The sequence below is a fragment of the Arachis ipaensis genome, chromosome B07 (assembly GCF_000816755.2).
Source record: "Arachis ipaensis cultivar K30076 chromosome B07, Araip1.1, whole genome shotgun sequence".
Classification (NCBI taxonomy): Eukaryota; Viridiplantae; Streptophyta; class Magnoliopsida; order Fabales; family Fabaceae; genus Arachis; species Arachis ipaensis.
In genome coordinates this window covers 15729261-15734936 of record NC_029791.2, presented here as the reverse complement: position 1 = coordinate 15734936, position 5676 = coordinate 15729261, and positions in this window count along the sequence as shown.

Sequence of the window (5676 nt, the reverse complement as noted above, 5' to 3'; positions counted from 1 at the left end):
TATAATCTTGGACTATAATTTTTTTTTCTTAAAATGTTTTTCATCATGTATAACTTTTAGAAAGATATTTTATTAATTCCAAAAATTAATCTCACGAGTATTTAATTTTAGTGTAATATACTTATCATTTTAACTAAGATCAAATTTGTTATTATTATCCATATTTTGAGTTACAGATTCACAAAAGAGATTTAAAAAAGACTAGTTTTGCTTAGAGTAAAGTTGTTCATCTGAGTAAATACAAAAGAGTGACTAAATAAATTTGGGATCGTTGAAGAAAATGATAATATGTCCGTCTTGTGTAAGAAAGATGTTAAAACTGTACAACACTTATTTATTACTTATAAGTACTCGTGACAGATGTGGGACGCATGGATCAAAGAGTTTTGGACGAAAGTGAACTATATCAAGTACCTTAAAAGATCACTTTGAGAGTTGATGGACTATGCCGTTGACAAAAGAATTGCGTAAGTATTGCTTAATTGGATTCTTCTCAATTATATGGAATATTTAGTTACATAAAAATGATATCATTGTCGAAGACAAAGTAACAGACGTGGCTGATTGTGTTGTTAGATTATTCTGTTGTACTAGTATGGTACTTAATTCATGTTGTTGATGGCTATGACGGAGACGATATAAGAGTTGTTTAGTTACTTTTATGGTTTGTATTTGTAAATTATTTGTTCCACTTTGTGTATTGAACTTTTTCTTTCAAAAAAAATTATAAAAAATGAATTAATAAGCATTTTATATACAAATTAATATATAAAATTCATATTATATGTTAACTATGATTGGTGTGTTTATTATTAATGTTGGATCCGAGTATAATTTTAAAATGATTTTTGAAATTGGCCTGTTTGTAATGAAAATGTCTCTGAGATCCTAATAATCATAGGGTCCATCTAGTGTACAGATGGATATATACAGATTTTTGTCTTTTTGTGGCTGAAAAGTGTGTCACTAAAAATATTGTTTAAAGAGAAAATGTTACCCTTAATCGTTAACTTGGTTCTGATACCAATTTTTAAAAGCCATTTTTTTTTCTTTTAATTTTTTTTTCGAAATTTTTATTAACTCTTTCATATTCATAAAAGTATTGACTATTTCTACTATTACTAGTTTTTATAATTCTGATTTCATTTATAATTTTTTAGTCTTGTTTTAGTTTATAATATTCTTTTTTGCATGGATTATTGTATATAAAATCTTTTATCTGTTTGTCTTTTTCTTTAACATAATTTCTTAAATCCTCAAAAACTTCTTTTATTTCTTCACTTTCTATTGTTTCTAAATATCTTTTTAATTTTTCGACTTCGTTCTCCATTTTTTCTTTTAACAACTTTAATTCTTTTAAGTCATAATATTGTTTTTCAGGCATTTATAAATTTTTTAAGTTTAACTCCAACTTGTTTATATTTATTCTTATTTCTATCCTTTTTATTATAAGGTCATTAATTTCGAGCTGAAGATTATTTAATTCCCTTTTATACTCCTTTATTTTACTTTTTAATTTTTTCGCCCATTTTCTTTTTATTTTGTTTTCTGGTCTTTCAATTTTTGTATGCTTCATTATTTATCTTAGAATTTCTGCAAATTCTATCATCGATTCATCACTATTTTCTAGAGATTCTATTAATTTTTCTAGCTCTTATAAAATTTTCATTTGATTTGAGATTTAATTCTGTTTTTAGAACAGCCTGTTTTTCATTATCTAATAAAGCAGTTAATCTATAATAATTAGATTCTTCTGTTAATTCTAAACTTTCTAAATAATTCATAACAAAAGGACTAGGATGAAGATGTACCTTTCTGGAGAAAAACTTCCTTTATTTAGTATATTTTACATAAGGTGTTTTTATCTCCAGAGGGGGGATTGTAGATACTAACTCCAGAGGGGAGTTTAGAATTATTTTCCCTAAGGGAATTCTTCCTCAGATGATAATATCCCAAAATTGCCCTTTTTTCTTCAGTCCAATTCAGGACTATGTTAAGGGTTTCTCTGAGATTTGATCTACAGACCTTTTTCTTTTCCTTGATTTCAGCCCTTGTAGGAATGTTTCTTATTATCCCTGTTTTCTGGGTTTGAATTGGAGCTTTATCTGCTCTTTTTAAGGTTTGCTCTGGATGGAGAGCTTCATATTCCCTGAAGGATTCCTTTGCCTCTTCCAGTGTTAGAAACCCTCCTTTATGAATTATCCTTGATTGATGTGTAAATGGTGCTGCTTTTTCCCAGGCATCATATACTCCTTTCATGGGGCCATTATAAATTACATAATATTTTTTTATCTTGGGTGAATTTTTTAATGATTTCAGCAATTGTTTTATTTTCTGAAATTTTTTCTTCACCTGATTTGTCCACCACGCTTAGCTGGCTGAACTCTGATGGTTTTGCTTGTTGTGTTGATTTCATTGCTTCGATGGCCTTCTTGAGAGATTGGATCTGTGTCCTTATTTTCTGACAATGCTTGCATTTTTCGAGTTCTTGCTCATATTTTTGAATTTCTTGATCTAATGCGTTGTAGACGAACTCCATTCTCTTGTTAATGTATCTGCAATAACATTTTTGTCACCCTTAATATATTCAATTTTTATTGGATATTGTAACAAAAATAATTGCCATCTTACCAATCGTCCATGATTATAATCAACTTTTAAATTATATCGTATGAAACCTGTTAGGTAACTTGAATCTATCCTTAATGTAAATTCTCTGGGTAGTAAATCAATTTTCCATTTCTTAAGAGATTTAATTGCTGCTAGAGTTTCCTTTTCATGAGTGGTATATCTCTGTTCTGTTGGAGTAAAAGTTCCTGAAATATACCTGTAAAGTAATTCCTTTGGGGAATCTTTAGAATCTAGTGATTCTTTTTCTTGTTCCAAACTTTTTATAGCTTTCTTAGCTTTTAGACATCCTGACCAGGTTATGTCTGAAGCATCTGTTTCTACTATTAAGTAGTCATTTTCTTCTGGAATGTAAAGTTCTGGAAGTTTTTCACATAATTCTTTAATCCTTTGAATTTGCATACTATCTTTTTCATTCCATTTTCATTCTTTTTTAGTACTTATTTTTGGAAATAAGCTTTTAGTGTATTCTGTTATATTCTTCAAGAATCCTTGACTAATATAGAAAATATTTTAAATTTTAAGATCTTATCTATAGTAGTAGTCGGTATTTTTATACGTTTTGATTTTTGATTTACTGAAGAATCGTGTGGAGCCTTTAAAACTATATATGTTAATTCTTGAATGAATGGATGATATAGCTTTAAAAAATTATTTCCTATGATAAAATCCATTCCAGAATCTAACATATATATAGATGGAACAATGAACCTATAATTTTGAATAAAAATTTCAACCATCTCTGCTTTTTGGTCAATTTTATGTATTGATTTGTCAGCTATTCTAACTCTTAATGGTTTATTTAATTTTTTCCAATCAAGTTTTATATTTGAACTAGCAAAGCATTGTGTTGCTCCAGAATCTATGAAAGCATTTATAAACTTTTCTGTTATTTTTATAGTAATAAATGTAGCATTATTACTCAGTCTCTGAGTCTATTTCCGAGACATATTCAAAAATATAGTCTAAGTTATCATCATATTCCTCTAAAGGTTCATGAAACAAGACTTAGCAATTTCTATTTGTTTAGTAAGATCCTTTTTATCCTTCTTTTCCGGACATTCATTTGCATAGTGTCCTTCTTCTTGGCAATACCAACATTTACAATTTTCTTTTTTATTCAGGCAATAGTTATTTCTTTGTCTTTTGTTTTTATTATTATTTTCCTTTCTAAAATATCTCTTTTTTCTCCAGTTTGGATAGTATTTTCTTTTTCTAAATTGATATTTTCTTTTTCTTTGAAAATTTTTATTAAGACCATATTTTTGAGGTATCTCTTCATTATCTTGACAGCAAATTCTAATTATATTTGTAAATCTTTTTTGAGTTGCTTCTTGCATACAACGTTCTTTTATTTCCTCTCTTATTGCAGAGGTTGCTCCACCAAAGTTATTTTCAATTCTTCCTCTATTTATTTCTCTTATAAATCTTCCCATTATAAATTCATTAGCAGGATATGGAAGTTTTGTTATATACATACTAAGATAATGATTTTTATCTTCTTCTTTTAATTTGTAATAATGTATTCTATATTCACATATAAAAGACTCCACATTACATAGATCATATATCTGAATATTAGCTAAATGGTTTTTTGCTTCTTGATATTCTTTATTATAAACTTCTTGTCTATGATCTATAATATTTTTTCCAAAAAATTCTTTATATAGAATCATCATTATATATAATATCTTATCATAAGCTGTAGTTTTTGTTGCTAATTCTTCTATTATTTGGTTTTCTATTGATGTCATATAGTATGAAACCCTATGTAATTCCAAATATCTCTTCCAGACAAATCACTAAGTTTTGGATTCGAAAATTTCTTTTTCGTTCTTTTTACAGTCTAAATCGAGCATTCTTTCTCCTTCCATTTCCTGGATTTTAGGAACATATTTTGATGGTATTTTTGTATATTTTGAATCTTTATTTGTAAACCCTTTTTTAAAAGCATAATTATCAAAACATGTTTCCCATTTAAATTGAGATTGATTATCTTTAGATGTTCCAGCTTCATTTTTTACTTGTATTGGAATTGCTGGTTCTTCGTCACTTGAATAATCTAAATGTGTTCTTCATTTTCTATATTTTCAGAATTTACTAATTCTTCTTCTATTTAAAAACCATATTCCATAATATTATTTTCTTGAGCCATTTTTAATTGTTTAAAAAGCATTGTAACTTCTTCTAATTTTTCTTCAATATTCATAATTTCAATGGTGGTTTTACTTTTAAGTCTGTTATGTTGATTATATTTTGGAATTTTTCTTCTTTGGGATTCTCTTTTTCCTTATTTTTTTGAAATTTTATGGATATTAATATTTCTTCAAGCATATCTACTATAGAATTTAATTGTGGGTTAAAAGTATGATAAAGATGTGGGGAATCATTTCCATGGTAGCATTTTTTAGAAGTTCCGTGTGAAAAATAAGTTTTTTCAGGTTTTTGAAGTCCTTCAATAAAACTTATAGTAAAATAAAGATTTTGAGAAAAATCGTTTTGTATTGATTTTAAGAATTTGGTGTCATTACAATTAACATTGGTTAAAATCATTAATTTTTGATCTATTAATTTTGATAATTTAATTATTTCTTCTCTTAAATCTTCTAATTTACTTTTTTCTATTAGGTGACGCTTTTCTTTGTGAAGAGTTACAGTTTTAAGTGAAAAGTGTGACTTTAAAATGTATGGTTTATATTTTGCCACGTAGCATATCTTTAAACTTTGATCTCTAACTTATATTTTACCATAATCATATCATAAACGTTTTTGAGATTGAAAAATTGCACTATGCTAATCTCTGCCTTTAGTTTTTTTTCGTTGAGTTATTCCTCATACTATGAGTGGTACATATATTTCTATACTAAACTAAATAATATTGTTTTAGTTTTAGCGTTAAATACTTATTAAAATAATAATATTTAATCTTAATGGTTATGTATTTTTTGTGTGGAGATAAGATGTTTTGTAACTTATTATTTAATATCAAAATTAAAATGACGTCATTTTATCTAGTTTAACATAAAATGATATGTGTCAGATCACTCA